General features: G+C 39.3%; 1 protein-coding gene across 3 annotated transcripts in view; it reads left to right on the top strand.

The window, feature by feature from the left end:
* CCDC12 (coiled-coil domain containing 12) overlaps positions 1–16,552 on the top strand; it is a 92,341-nt gene that overhangs the window by 35,039 nt on the left and 40,750 nt on the right. The window lies entirely within an intron of this gene.

Below are 16,552 nucleotides of genomic sequence, written 5' to 3'. Positions count from 1 at the left end.
TAATTTTAATCTTAACATATCAGAATTGGGTCTTAATGAAAGGGAAGGAGTTCACAAAGCTAAAATATGAAGAGGCTCTAGTTATTGGAGAGGTAAGGGCATGGCAATATTTGCAAAAGGTTGGAGCCAGGAAAGGGCAAGGTGACATTAGGACACTTTCAAAGGCAAATATGTGAGATAAGATCTAGGAAGTAAGTTGAAACTAGATTATAGAGGACCTTGAGTGTTCTCATTATTTGCATATTTTAGCAGATTGACCATATCCTTTCTATCAGAATGCCATTTCATTTATGTCATTTCACTAAAGTTATATGAAAATTATGCAAGAGAAATGGTCTAGTGAATAATCAAGGCTTCCAGCAAAATTGTTGCTTGGAGGCAGATGGTCTAGTTTTTACATACCTATCCCATCGAAAAACTTAAACTCACATAAGATTGAATAAAGATCAAGAAATCTAATGAGAAATTATAGTAAGACCAACTTCCATGCAAGAATTGCAAGGGGAAAAAAAGTCATCCAGAAGCCCAAAGGCAATAGAAAAGAGGAAAGCCAGTTAAGACAAGCCATGCCTTTATTCCAGCAAAGAAATTCATAGTCTCTCAGTGCTACCAGAGATAGCCTGTAGGCATATATATTGAACAAGAATGGAGGGCCCCCTTATGGAGTCCTGAGGAAGGATAGTGTGATCCTATTGGGACAATCAGGATCTGAATCTCAAAGCAGAGTCTACTCCTATTAAAAATGTAGCAGATGGTAGAGCTTTGCCGTATCCAAGGTATTGATGAAAGATGATTTCAGAAAATCCTAGTTAGTATGAGCTGATTCATAATGAAATGAATAGAACCTGGAGGAAATTTATACAAGGACAATACTTTTGTAAAAAAAAACCCAGCAACTTTTAAATACTTATAACCCCTTAATCATGTACAATATTGATGCTAAAGGAAGAGAGGCATTTGAAATATTTCCCATGATTCACAGAAGGTCTTAAGGAAGTACAAGCAGCATGGTTTTGAATGCAGTACATGGATTTTATGATATACTTTTTTTTTTCTAAAGCAAGTGGTATAAAATAGAGATTTACTATTTTATATACAGTATATTCTGCTGTGTATGTGAAAATGGGTATACTTGGTATATCACTTCTTCCTCAATTAAAACCCTTAGAAATGAGTCAGTCTGTTCCCAGGTACTTTGTTTTTCTTCTTTAGTTCCCTAAAGATACTTTGACGACTCTAAATTTTTTTTTTTAAACCCTTACCTTCCGTTTTAGAGTCAATACTGTGTATTGGCTCCAAGGCAGAAGAGTGGTAAGGGCTAGGCAATGGGGGTCAAGTGACTTGCCCAGGGTCACACGGCTGGGAAGTGTCTGAGGCCAGATTTGAACCTAGGACCTCCCGTCTCTAGGCCTAGCTCTCAATCCACTGAGCTACCCAGCTGCCCCCAGAAGACTCTAAATTTTTGAAGGGAAACTTGTTTCTTTTTCCACTATCAGAGCAGTAGCATTACATCATCATGCAACTTCTAATTGTTCAAATAAATTTATCTTTCCAAGTTTTTCTTGAAACTTATCTTTGCCTTTCAATTAAAATTAATTTATTTTTAAACCCATTGCTTTCCATCTTAGAATCAATACTGTGTATTGGTTCCAAGGCAAAAGAATGCTAAGGGCTAGGCAGTGGGTGTTAAGTGACTTGCCCAGGGTCACACAGCTATGAGTGTCTGAGGCTAGATTTGAACCCAGACCTGACTCTCAATCCACTGAGCCAACTAGCTACCTCCTCAAATAGTAATTCTCTGGTCAGAAAAATGTTGGAAGCTTGATAAGAATGTGAATTGTTATAAACTTTAATTTAAAATATTTTCCCTATATAACTCCAAGGAGTGCATGTATATGTACACATACATGCACATATACAAATTTAAAAAAATTAGACATTTACTATAGTTATTATGTATTACAATTTAGTAAAAGAGGACCAGCATATTTCTCTTGCTTTATTTATAATGGCAATTTTATTGTTATACAAATCCAAACATTTATTTCTCTTATACATACCAAAGAGCATTTAGCATGGCTTAGTGAAAAATTGAGTTTCCAGATTTCGAATCTTAATGACTTTTGTTCAAATCTCAGCTCTTCTGTTTACTCCCTGAGTAACCCTGGCTGTATCATTTGACCTCCTGGGCATTCAATTTCTCCATCTGTAAAATGAGGGGATTGAACTCATTACTGAACTCCTTTCTAGTTCTAACTAACCCTTTCTATCAACTAAAGTATATAATCTTCAATAAGTAGAAAATCATTAGTCATATCATGCCAGTTTAGCATCAGAAAATACAGAAAATTTTTATGGGAGAGACTTGGAAGTACTGATAAGTTATAAAATATTAAAAGGATAACCAGAAAGATTTATATACCTGTGTATCCAGCAATTTTTATGCTTGATTAAAGTCTTATTAAATGGTAGTTTTCTCTTGAATTTGTGAGAGAAGAATACATTGACTTAAGAAAATAGGTTAATAAATCAGTTCACAAATGCAGTTAGATTTGACTTATACTTAGAACTCAGATTTGCCTCTGTGAAATCTTCAAAGATTTTGAGTTTTAGCAGGTTTAAGAATTTCTAATACTTGCAGTGGAAAATTTTCTTTTTTAAGGGAAAAAGAAAATAGAACCTTAGTTATTCAAGTTACATTTATTTAGCTCATCTGAAAATTTTAACACTGGGTAATTGAAATCTTTGTTCCAGTTTAAGTGGAACTTGACCCCCCAGTTTTGGTAGTTAAATTTGGCTGATTTTTTTTTTGGTCATATCTAATGGCAGTAGGGTTGATTCTAACAAAAGGGAATATTTATGAAAGCCAAATGTTATTCTTTTTACAACCTAAGAATTACTTTCTTCTTTTTATAAACTCAGAAGATACATTCATGCTTTGTGTTTGATTTGGCAAAGGCCTCTTCCTGAGTGACCAAGTAATCCAGTTTCCTTGATGCTGCTTTGATCAAAGTGCAAAATTCAGGTGTCTGTATAGGATCAGGAAATATGTAACCCACTATTTATTTTTATTTTTAGATATTTTTCCATGTTTACATTATAACCTATTTTTAAAAGAAAGGGATTCACTAGTTAATTTTTCCTGTGTCTTCCTATTGCCTTAGGATCAAATATAAACTTTCCTGTTTAACTTTTAAAGCCTTTTACAGCCTGGTCTCAGTCTTCCAGGTCTATACATTACTCCTTTTACTACATTGTATAGTCCAGTCAAACTGGTTGACTTCTTGTTCATTACATAGGACATGCCATCCCCTGTCTCTGTGACTTTTCACTAGCTGTCAGCTAATGTCTGGAAGCTAGGTGTCATGCTTAGCCTAGAGTTGGAAAGACTTGAGTTCAAATCCAGTCTCAGATACTTTGTAGCTGTGTGACCATGAGCAAGTCACTTAACTAATGTTTGCTTTAATTTCCTCGTCTATAAAATGGAAATAATAATAGCACCTACCTCAAGGTTGTTGTGAGGATCAGATGAGATTTTTGTAAAGAGATTAGCATAGGGTGCCAAGTCAAATGGCAGAGTGAGAGGTAGCATTTTTGCCTTAAATCTTCCATGATTTCTTTTACAACTTAAAAAACATACCAAACAGAATTCTGACCAGGAAAACCAAGAAAAAGTCACAATGAGTCATTTTCCAGCCCAGGATAGTTTAGGAAGATAGAGAGACCTGTGGACACTTGGATGGAGGCTGGCCAGGAGTGCAGCATAGCAGAGGTGGGAGCAGCTACAGTTTCAGTACCCAGGGATGGCATGGGGACTAAACATCAGGAAGCACCTGTTCAGAGATTGGAGGACCTCTGTGCTATCCCTGAGTGCAGTAATGTGTATCATCTGGCAGTTCTGTCATCTATTACTCAATCCCAGGTTACAGCTCCAGGATAGAAAGGAGCAGTCTCAAGGGAGCAGGATCCTACTTGTGTAAAGAGCAAGGACAAGTTTCAGAAATAAAGCTGTGTGGTTCTGCGCTTAAGAGCAGACTTGAGACTGTTTTCTCCTTGGTCCTTTCACATAAGTCTTCAATGAAATAAACCAGGACTGAAGACCAAAACCAAGGTAGAGCTGACACTTCAGTCACTTTGAATCTGCAGAAGGCTCTTCTGATAGTAATTGAGTCCATTAGCATTCTACTGACACTCAACCACATATAACCTAGTAGACCTAAGCCTGGGTCAGGAATGTGCAGAGCACAGATCAGGAGGGCAGTGAACAAACCTCTTTCTGGATCATGCCAGCCAGGAAACACTGAAAACAGGCTCCCAGACTGATCTGTGAAATCAGTAGTAGGGACATAAAAAGATAGAAGCTTAGACTAGACATATTCCTTCCTAGAACATAAAGTCCAAATTCAAATGTGGAGTCATGATTAGGATCACACAAGATTTAGCAGCTGTCACAATAAAGGAGTGTGGAAGGGTTGGAATCATATTCTAGAAGGCAAAAAAACTAGGATTACAATCAAGAAGAACTACTCAGTAAAACTTGAGTATAATCCCACAGGAGGAAAAAAAAAAAGATATTTAATGAAATAGAGGACTTCCAAGTATTCCTAATGAAAAGATCAGAACTGAATGGAAAATTTGACATTCAAACATAAGACTCGAAAGAGAAGCATAACAAGATAAAGATGAGTGAAAAATCATGAGGGATTAAACAGAGTTAAATTGTTTATATTCCTGTGGGAAGATGATAACCCAGAAGAACTTTTATCTTTAACAGGGGGATAAGAGGTAGTCTACTTAGAATCTGGGTGTGATTCTGTTACATTGGCATGATTTCCAAAGAAAAATGGAAGAAAGAGAAAGAGGAATGCACTAGAAGGAGGGAGAGGAAGAATAGGGAAAATTGTCCCACATAAGTAAGGCATGCAAGGAAGACTTTTTACAATGGAAGGGGAATGGAGGGGAATAGACTAGACTATAGTTGTACCTCATTCTCATCCAAACAGATTCAAGGAGGGAAGAATAAACATACAGATACAAATAGGAATAGAACTTCATCTTACCCAACAGGAAAGTAGGAGGGAACATATCTTAAAATATCAACTAGGGTTGGAATGCATTTTAAAAGGAATAATGAAATGGATTTTTCAAATATAATCAACAGCACTTTTAATTAGGGGCTGCTAGGTGGCTCAGTGGATAGAGAGCCAGACCTAGAGATGGGAGGTCTTAGGTTTAAATCTGGCCTCAGACACTTTGTAGTTCTGCGACTCTGGGCAAGTGACTTAACCCCAAATGCCAAGTCCTTACTGCTCTTCTGCCTTGGAACCAATACATAGTATTAATTACATGATACAAGGTAAGGGTTTAAATTGAAATGGAATGAAATGTGTGTGGGTAGAGAGAACTGCCAATATATATATACACTCACCAGTATAGACATCATAGAGAATAGTTACAAAGAAGGAGACTAGCAGTATAATTACCCAGAAATTCACAGGAGGAAAAAAAAATCTAAGAATGGTATCAACAATAAAATCCATGGCTTTAGATGTCTGTGTACTTAGTTGGAGGCAAACTTGAACTCACTGATGATATATGATGGGAGAGGAGCCATGACCCAATATGGCTCTGAAAGAATAAACTTTATTTAAAACAAGACAAAACAAAAACCAGTCTAGGTAAAAGGAGAGGTGGAGGAGAATTGCATATTAAGAAAATTTTCTAATATGAGAAAATCTTCAGATTAATCTGTACTTGAAAAAAAAATCCTTTCTTTTTTTTAAACCTTTACCTTCTGTCTTAGAATCAATACTGTGTATTGGTTCCAAAGCAGAAGAATGGTAAGGGCTAGGCAGTAGGGGTTAAGTGACTTGCTCAGGGTCACATAGCTGGGAAGAGTCAGGCCAAATTTGAACCTAGAACCTCCCATCTCTAGGCCTGGCTCTCAATCCACTGAGCTACCCAGCTGCCCCCATCTTTCTTATAATATATCTGATGGGACTGTTAAGCTTGGTTGAAGACCTCCAATGAGGAGGAACTTATTACTTTCCAAGGCAGCTGATTCTATTTTGGATGTTTCTGAATCTGGGGAAGTTATTCCTTATTATCAGGCTTAAAGGTTTATTAGGTTGTTGACATTACTTCCTACAAAGCTCCATATATGTAATTTTGATGAGTGAGCTTCACTCAGCTAATTCACTTTTAGGCAACCTCCGTGACTATCTGGGTTAAATATACTCCTGTGGCTAAGCAACTCCATTTTTGTTAACTATTGAATAACTTGTGAGGATCTCATTTTCTTCCTTTATTAAACATAAACTATGTGGACTGACCAGAGTAGAACCTGGCCCTGAATAAGTAAGACTAGAAAGGCAAAAATGAACCAGGTTTTAAAGAGCTTTAAATACCAACATAGGAATTTATATTTGATCTTAGAGGCAATAGAGGGGTCAATGGGTTTAGTTGAATTGGAATTGTGTGTGACATGGTTAGAACTGTGCTTTCAGAAATCTCTGGAGGATGAGCTGAAGAGGTGGATTCTATACAGGAGGCTAGCAGATTATGAAGGTCTGAACTGGAGTGTTGGCTGTGTGAAGGGAGAGAATAGGATACAAGGAATTTTGTGGAGATAGAAATGATAAGATTTGGAAATTTGATTAAATATGTGAAATGAATGAGAGTGAAGAGTTAAGGATGATACAGAAGTTCAAAGCTAAAATTGACAGTCCTTGGCAATAACTGGGATATAAGGGATAAGAGATAGAGAGGAGTCCAGGAAGACTCCCAAGTCATGAGTCTGAGGGACTAGGAAGATAGGATTGTAATAGGGAAGGTGGGAGAGGGTGGAAGATTTAGGGAAAAAGATGATGAGTTGTTTTGGGTGTGTTCAGTTTAAGATATCTACTAGATATTCAGTTTATGATGTCTAAAAAGCAGTTGGACATGTAAGATTTTTTAGTGGGCTTTTAGCAGACAGTGTGGTGTCAGCTGAGAAAAAAAAAACAAAACAAAAACTAATGTAATCTTTGGTGTCATTAAGAAAATGGTAGTGTTCAGGACCAGAGGAGTATAAGGATGCTGGGATATTCTACAGACCACACTTGTACCTGGTACAAGAACATTAGTAGAAATGGCTAATCTCTGTGCTTCCCAAACCCTGCTGTCATGATTGCTAACCTTTTTCTGGAATAGTGGAGCTAGAGGAGTTAAATAATCCCTTTGCTAAAATTGTTATAATATCTTCAGGTAGAATCACTGCTAAAGAAGATTTAAAAGCAGCCACAGGATTAAAAACAAATGAAGGGCGCCAGCTGGGTAGCTCTGTGGATTGAAAGTCATATCTAAAGATGGGAGATCCTAGGTTCTAATTTGGTCTCAGACACTTTCTATCTGTGTGACCCTGGGCAAGTCACTTGACCCCCATTGCCTAGCCCTTACCACTCTTCTGCCTTAGAACAATACACAGTAATGATTCCAAGATAGAAGATATGGGTTTAAAAAAAAATGAAGCAGCTGGCAAGAAGAAAGGCAGACGACATTCAGTGAGATCTTTGGAGCCCTTGCTAAAGTCTCAGAAATGATTTTTATGTTCCTCTTGCCCAAAGGCCTTGTGGTTAAGTGATGAGCTCATACCAAAGTTCCCTTGCTGTCTGATCTGTGACAGTGGGGTAGGGTGGGTTTTAAGTCATTCAAATACTGCCCAACACTGAAATTTGACTTTCAGCAAGTCACTAACCTTTGTGAGTTACTTTGGAGTAATTGTCCTTGATTCTTCTCTTTCGACCCCAGATCCAGTAGCTTACCGATGCTTCTCTTTCATTCATCCCAGTTATCTACCAACTTGACCACTATCAGAATGTAAGCCTTCTTTTACTTATTTAATTATTCTAATGGTCTCCTAATTCAGTTAGCTACTTCTAGTCTCTCCTTTTCCCTGCCCATCTTCTATACAACTGACAAACTTCAAATATGCTTTCTCAGCTCAAAAATATTTAGAGGCTTCCTAGTGCCTGATAAACTCAGTTTTAAGTCCCTATACAGTTCTGCCTCCACTTATGTTCCTAGGCTTATTAAATAGATATAATAAATCCTTCTTATATTGTATATTTCTGCCAAACTGGTCTATTAGGTATTCCCTGAAGTAGATTACCTATCTCCTGTTTTGGTATCTATCTCCCATACTTGATTGTACTCAACTTTTTATCTTTGGAATCCCTAAGGTTCCTCTGAGGTGAAGTTCAGATGTCACTTCTTCTGTGGAAGCCATTTCTTGTTAATTCCTTGTTAATTTTCTTGTTAAGCCATAGGGAGAAAGTGTAGGTAGGAGATAGGTATGTGTATGTTTCCAGATTCTTCCTGGATACACTTTTACTAATATGTGAGACATTTGCAGCTATCTTAACTTCTCTATTCTGTGGCTTGTCTTCAAGATTGTGTTTTTCTCTCCAGACCTGATCCAGCAGGAAAGCATTTCATCAAGCATGTCCCCTCAGTTCAGAAAAAAGTGGTACTGTACTTTTTTCAGACTCTGGAGATGTATATCTGCTATTGTGTAATCATTTTCAGAAATTCATGCTTGTCTACTCTCAGAAGATGGAGATCATATCTTTTTTTGTCCTGGATAGTGCTTTGTAGGCTATTAAATATTGATAGGGGGAGAACCACATTATGTAAGTATTATTGTGTTCCAGAACACTTCTTACTCCCTTTATGGAATAATTGTGAATCTCTGAACAGTGTGTGCTTCCTGAACTTGTTGAGCTGAGTTTGATTTTTTAGGGGACATTTTTTAGGGGACCTCTGATGGATAGAGGCTTTGAGACAGCTGATGGAGAATTTCAGTGCCCTATCCCTACTAACAGGCAGCTATGGTCAGGTTATGGTCTTTGCTTTGTTATATTATGAACATTTTTGAAACCAGAGCAAGAGGGAAATGGCTTTTATTTAAGATTCTACCTGGGAGAATTTTTCTGCTTCTAAGGTCACACAGTGTGTTGATGTGAACTTTGGCTTTTCTTTTCAGGAGCCATTATCATTCTCTAAAACCAAACTCATTCAGCTTTTACTGCTACTAAGCTGCCATCTTGACTCCTCACTCCCAAACCAAATTCATTAAAGGGTGTGGGGGTAGAATAGAATCTGCAGTCTTGAGCTTGACTTATATTCCTGGCAAAATTCTAAAATAGGTAATTAAAGAGATGGCTAGTGAATATCTAGAAGTAAAAGCTATGATCCCAGAGAACCTTTACTTCATCAAGAACAAGCCATAGGGCAGGTAGGTGACTAAATGGACAGAGAACAAGGCCCACAGATGGGAGGTCCTGGGTTCAAACATGGCTTCAGACACTTCTAGGTGTGTGACCCTGGGCAAATCACTTAACCACCATTGCCTAGCTCTTACCACTCTTTTGCCTAGAAACCAATATACAGTAATGATTTGAAGACAGAAGGTAAGTGTTGGGGGGGGGGAGGGGAGAACAAGCTATGCTCAATTAACTTTATTTCCTTTGTTGACAGGATTGCTAGTCTCATGCATTAGGGAAATGGATTTGGTATTAGGCTTAGAGTCAGGAATACTCATCTTCCTGAGTTCATATCTGGCTCCAGACATGAGCTGTGACTTTGGCCAAGTCACTTAACCCAACCCTACCTATTTGCCTCTCTTTTCTCCTCTGTAAAATGTAATGTGATCTGGAGAAGGAAATGGCAAATCACTTATCTTTGCCCCACCAAATGGGGACACAAAGAGTTGGACATGACTGAAATGACTGAACAACAGTAACAAAAACAATTATTTTATTCATGCTTGTTTTTAAAAACACTTGGCTGTCACTTTACAATGGATGTTTCTTCTCATGCCATTGAACCCCTCTAAGATTGGTTAGGCAAAACAGAATAGCACTTTGACCATATCTGATGTTTTGATTCATTCTATACCTGCAGACCATAATCTGTCTAGTTAGAGGAAGGTAGAGAGCCTACTTTAATTTCACTGAAGTTATCAGGAGCTCCTGCATCAATGGTGTATTGTCTTTTAATATTATTTCCTAGATTTTAACTAAGTTTTGACAGCATATTTGCTTGTGGACAAGATGGAGATATGTGGTTTAAATATAATTTAGTGAGCTGGATTTGGAATTGGTTAAATGGCTGGACCCAAAGAACAATCATAAGTGGTTAAAATGTCACTAGGAATTCTCCAGGGGTTTGATCTGTTTTTGTTTTGCTCTATGTTCAACATTTGTATCATTAGCTAGAGAAAGCATTTATTAAGTGCTTACTACCATTCCAGTATTGTACTAAGCATTGGGGCTACAAAAATAAATAAAGGAGACAGTCTCTATTTGTAAGGAGTTTACGTTCTAATTGGAAAAGATAACACTAGGAGGAGCTGGAAAGCGGGAGTGGGAGAGGAGCAGAGCTGAATTAGGGATAAAGAAGATGAAGAGGAGTATGGCCATGCCTCTTCCTGAAATAGTGTTCAAGATGAGTGGTCACCAACCTGGAGAGCTGGACCCCTAGGGTGTAAGGTGGCTGATTGATGAAAAGGAGGATTAAGACACAGATGGCATGCATATCATGTAGATAATACAGCTGCACAGATCAGTAAAACTCTGGAAAAGACAATGTCTTGATTTAAATTGGGTCTAATGAAATATGATTAAATTTAATAGGAATAAATTTTATACTTTAATTCAGACATTTCATTTCACAAATATAAGATTGGGTTGATACAACCAGTCAACAGTTCTCTGGAAAAGATGTGGGTTTTTGGGGAACTCTAAGCTCAGGTTGAATCAATTTGTAATGGCATCCAGGAAAATTAATATGACCGTAGGCTGCATTCTGAAGGGCACAGTGTTCCAGGGATGAAGAGCTGATGGTCCTTCTGTGTTCTGCCTTTGCTAAGACCATATCTGGAGTATTCTAACTGGTAGAGCTAACTGGACATTTTAGGAAGACTATTGATAGAATAGAGATTGTCCAGAGAACAGTGATCTGGAGTCTTTGAGAGCTTTGTGTTTATGACATGAAGGTTGGTTGAAGAAATTGTGGATGTTTAACCTGAAAAAGAGAAGACTTGGGAACATGCTAGTTGCCTTCTATTTTATCTGAAGAGCTGTCACGTGGAAAAGGGATTTAATGAAGGTTGGAAATTTCAGAGGAAAATTTGAACATGATCTAAGGGAAAATTTCCTAACATATCTTTCTGCAAATGTAATGGGATGCCTTGTAGGTGGTGTTAAACTTCCTCCTCCCTAAAGGATTTGGAGTGGAGGCTGACTGATCACTGGTTGGGAACATCATAGATGTGATTCCTTTTTCAGGAATGGAATAACAATCAAAGCTCCCTTCTAATTAGGAAACTGTAACCATGTCTCCATACTGGAAAAGTGGACTATGTGATTGATTAGGTAGCAAAGACTTGTATAGGAAGATCGCTAACAACAGGGCTAGTGCTAGAAGTGCATTTTGTATTATAAGTGCTGAAGGAATATATTTGAACTATCAATTTATAGCAGTCCACTGCTTCTGGGTGGATAGGGAGAAAGGAATGGGATTGAAATTATTAGTATTGGTGTAGTTGGGGACAGTGGTTTTAACATTAGCTCTCTGTGTTCTTATATTATACCTCCTTCATATCACAGTAAAACAAAAGTCATGACATTTATGTGACAAATTTAGTATTGTTTGCACTTTGACAATTTCATTTGGAAACAATTGTATTGCTATAAGGTTGAAGATGTGAACAGGCCTGTGAGAGAGAAGAAAACTAAAATCAGAAACAATTTTCTTCCCATAATTTAAAAGATGAAAATATTCAGAATTTTCATGAGACATTTTCTTATTTTATGAGAAAAATTGTCATTCTCCTTATGAAATAATCCATGGAACAATCATTGGCAGTGGTTTCTGTTAAAGATTTGGAAGCCTTAGCTCTGCTGCTGGCTAGGACAGCTCTTTGTTAGCTTACTTTGTGTTGTGTTTCATTGTAAGTACTAAAATTACTTTTTTTTTTTAACTTAAAAAAGACTTTTCTGGTATATCCTCCTAATTAGGTGAATTGTTGAAGTTTGAATAGAATATTCTTTATTCCCAGTGGCTATATACTCACAGACTACATTCACTGGCACTTTGATTAAATTTTACCCCCTTCTCCACATTAACAACTGCCTTTTCTTTCTCCTTTATCTTAAGTGCTAAGTATAATGCTAAATATGTAAAGTTTCATAGACAACTAGAATGAACCTTAGAGATCATCTACTCTTCCAATTTTATATATTACAAACCTTCTGGGTTTGGGGGGCCTGAGCCTCACTTACTAAGAGCCCCGAACTCTGGACTCATGGTCTGAGTTTAGCCCTGGGAGAGTTTGGCATCATAGAGAATGAATTGGCTTTTTTCCAGTTTTCACTGAATCATTACAATCCTTTCCCAGAATACAACTCTGGAGAAGTAACCTTTTTTTTTTTAATTAAATTTTATTTTATTTTCATGTTGGCTTTCTCTACCTTTCTTCTTTCTTCTCTCCTTGTTGAGAAAACAAGAAAAAAACAAACCCCTTAAAAACATTCATGGTCAAGCAAAACAATTTTTTTGGAGGGAATAATCTTAAACAAAGCTTAGGGATGGTTCATGTTTCTAGGGTTTCTGCAAAAGGAATTAACAGGATTCCTTCCAGAAAAGTACTCAGTGTATTAGTAGGTCATGTATAGGACAGCTACTTAAAGACATAAGTAAAACATAGTTGCTCATGCTTTTATTTTCTTCTAATGGGAGAGGCTAGTAGATTGCTTGAGTTTAGGGGTAGTGTCTATATTCTTCTCTGTAGTAAGACTGAAGCCAGTCAGATGTCTGCATTAGGTTTGGTATGCTTGTGGTGAGCCCCTAGGACAGTGATGGTGAAACTTTTAGAGATGGAGTGCTGGGCTCCACTCCCACCCCTTCCCCCCAAACCTAGTGTAGTGCCCCACCCCTCACCCTTACCCCAGACTGGGGAGGGAAGAGCTCCTCCTATTGGACTCCTGGCAGAGGGGTGGGTAATGAGAGGTTCTGCTTCCTTCAGCTATATACCATGCTGTGAGCTATGCTCCCCTCAAACCTATGTCCTCTGCAACCCTACCATGGGAATTACCTTCATCACAGACTTGACAGCCTGCTGTTTGCACCCCAGTCCCTGCGTTCCCCCTCCCCCCCAAGCACCTTACCCTGATTGGTGAGGGAGGAAGCACTTCCATTGATCAAGTCAGAAATATCCTCAGGCCCATGGAGAGGGGGTGGGGAATAGCTCTGTCTGGTGTTCTTCCTGCTTTCTAGTAATTAACTCTGGTGAATGATTGCTGGTGTGCTGACAGAGAAGGTGCTGCATTTTTGGCACACATACTATAGGTTTGCCATCATGGCCCTGGGAGCTTATGGCTAATAGGTTGCCTAAGTAGCAAATTGTTCAAGGCATATACCAATCAGCATTGGGGTCTAGCCCATAAGTGACCTCTACACTGAGAAAGATAATCAGACTTAGCTTTCTAAAGAACCCCAAATGAAAAAATGACCTCCCCCAAAGAAGACAGTGATGAACACTTAAAACATGAAACATCTGTAATCTGTAACTTAAAATGTGAAATCTTTTGTGACCTTCCAATCAGCTATCTTATCTTTTTGACTTTGTGTACTGTCTGAACAACTGCTTCATGGTTTATATCTTCCACCACTCAGTTATTCAACAAGCATTTATTAAGAACAGGCTGTTTTGGGGCAGCTAGGCAGCACAGTGGATAGAGTTCCAGGCCTGGAGTTGAGAGGACCTGGGTACAAATGTGGCCTCAGACACTTAGCTGTGTGACCCTGGAAAGTCACTTAACCTTGTTGCTCATCTATTTTAGAGTCATTACTAAGACAGAAAGTAAGGAGTTTAAAAAAATTTTTTTTTAAAGATCGTGTGCTAGACACTGCTGAACACGGGAGAACACCTTCCTTTTGGTGGTCATTTTCACCTTTGAAAAGTAACAAATTTTAGTCAGAACCTTTAAATAACTCCAGGCTTCTTGGGTCTGTGAGGTAGCCATTGAAATTCGAAATCTTGGGACCTTTTATTTTTTTATTTTTATTTAATTAGAGTATTTTTTCATGGTTACATGAATTACAATTTTTCCCATCCCCTTCCTTCCCCCCTCTCAGCACTGACAAGCAATTCCACTGTATCATTGATACATGTATTAGTATTGTTCAAAACCTGTTTCCCTGTTATTCATATTTGCAATAGAGTGATCTTTTGACATCAAAACCTCAATCATATTCCTATTGAACCATGTGATCAGTCACATGTTTTTCTTCTGCATTTCTACTCCCACAGTTCTTTCTCTGGATGTGGATAGCATTCTTTCTCCTTAATTGCTCTGGATTATCCTGATCATTGCATTACTGCTAGTAGAGAAGTCCATTACATTCGATTGTGCCACAGTGTATCCATCTCTATTCATTTCTATGTACAGTGTTCTCCTGGTTCTGCTCCTTTTGCTCTGCATCAATTCTTGGAGGGCTTTACAGTTCAAATGGAATTCCTCCAGTTCATTCTTTTCAGCACAATAGTATTCCATCACCATCAGATACCACAGTTTGTTCGGCCATTTCTCAATTGAGGGACACCTCCTCATTTTCCAATTTTTTGCCACCACAGAGAGCTATAAATATTTTTGTACAGGTCTTTTTCCTTATTGTCTCTTTGGGGGACAAACCTAGCAGTGCTATGGTTGGATCAAAGAGCAGGCATCCTTTTAAAACCTTATAATTTCACATTGTTGGGACCATTTTTTGATCACTTGTACTCGGGGAAAGAAACACAAAATAGAAGAGTCAGCTAAGATTTTGAAATTAGGTCTTAGGCTCACCCTGATAGATACATGGTCTTGCTGCCATGTGAGAACCTCTATCATAGGTTGGGGATGAGGAGACAGAGAGCTGTTCCAAGCCATAACTTCAGAAAAGAGAAACAAAAGTAAGTTGCCTCTCCCTTTAAAACCCGAGTGTGTTTGGCTGCTCAGTGACTAAGCCTTTTTACAGTGTTCCATCATGGGGGTCAGAAGGTCCTTGGGACTAACCAGAAGCATTTACAGTGGTCCCTCACCTATTGTAGGAGTTATGTTCCAGACAACCCCGTGATAGGTGAAAATCCACGAAGTAGTGGGAGAACAAATAGACTGATGCTGTCTGGTCACTGAGCCAATTAGCGCTCAGGATACAGAACACAGCGCTGGTGAGGGGCACCCATGGGTCTCCAGATTTTGTTTAGGAGTTAGTTAATGCACCTCCCCACCCCCCACCCTGAATGTCATCTCTGTCTCAAGTCAGCTTGGCTTTCTCTGAAGGTACAGAAGGGGTGGCCTGAGGCCTAAGGGACAGAGCCTGTTGGCCGCCTAGCATGAACAGTGCAACTGAGCCTGTCTCCTGGCTAGCTGGGCATGATAGAGAAGGGCCCCTCTGCCCCTGGGTCTCATTCCTAGGGGCCCTGCCTAGCATCCCCAGTATCCTTAGAAGTGTCCTATTGATGTTGTACGTGTGTCTTTGAGAACTCATTAACTTCTGCTCCTACTGCCCTGCTCTGGCTTGCTCTCTCCTCTTCGTTTGGTGTGACTCCCCTGTGTGCCAGGCCCTTCCCCCTCTGGCTTCTCTGCTCCCAACACTCTTGCCCATCCACATTCCAGCCTAGTCCTACCTCCCCCAGGCTCCTAACCCAGCACCTGTTCCTTCCCCCTCTTCTCCCTCTGTGGACAGCCTCCCAGATCTGGCAAACCCCTGCTAGGATTTTTCTACCTTTTGTTCTTAACCCCAGCCTGCCTTTGTGTCCACAGATCTCTTTCCTCCTCATGGCAATACACATCTGAGCCCTAGCTTCCCCCTCTCTCACCCTGAAGATAGGGGGGATTGAACTCCAGGGGGGAATTGAACTTCAGGTGCTAGGGCTACAGGGCTTGGTCCTCCGGTCAGTGTTCTGTCATTGAGACCCCACCCCACCCCCTGCCCCCCGAGCTCATCCCTATCCTAGAGGTTTGGATAGAAAGTAGTTCTTCCTTCTTAGCCTTCCTGTGCCCCTGGATCCTGTTATTCAGTTCTCCTGTCCAAAGCACCTTGCCTGGGCTTAGCTGCTCTCTTGGTTGGGCCATGGGTAGAGAAGGAGTTGCTGTTGGATTTATTATTCCACTCCCCCACCCCCTCCCAATTCCTTGATATAGAGAAAACTCCACGATACAGAATTATATATATATAAAACCCATGATACAGTGAAACTGAGATAAGTGAACTGCAATATAGGGAGGGGTGACTGTAGTTTTGAATGCTTTTAGCAAGGGACATCCCATCAGAAGGGGCCAAGACACATGCTCAGGTCTCCAAGGGTTGCTCTCTAGTCTGGCAGATGTGGATGGGGGTGTGGAGGAGATGGTACTAATTCTACTTCCTTTACATAAAGGGGACAAGATAGACCCAGAGAGGGAATGTGACTTGCCATAAGTAGTAAATAGCAGAACCAGGTTCAGAACTACCCACTTGGGGTGCC

Source organism: Monodelphis domestica, chromosome 7, assembly GCF_027887165.1.
Source record: "Monodelphis domestica isolate mMonDom1 chromosome 7, mMonDom1.pri, whole genome shotgun sequence".
In the NCBI taxonomy this organism is placed as follows: domain Eukaryota; kingdom Metazoa; phylum Chordata; class Mammalia; order Didelphimorphia; family Didelphidae; genus Monodelphis; species Monodelphis domestica.
Note: the sequence above shows the minus strand (reverse complement) of the source record. Positions and strands in the feature narration are given on the sequence as shown.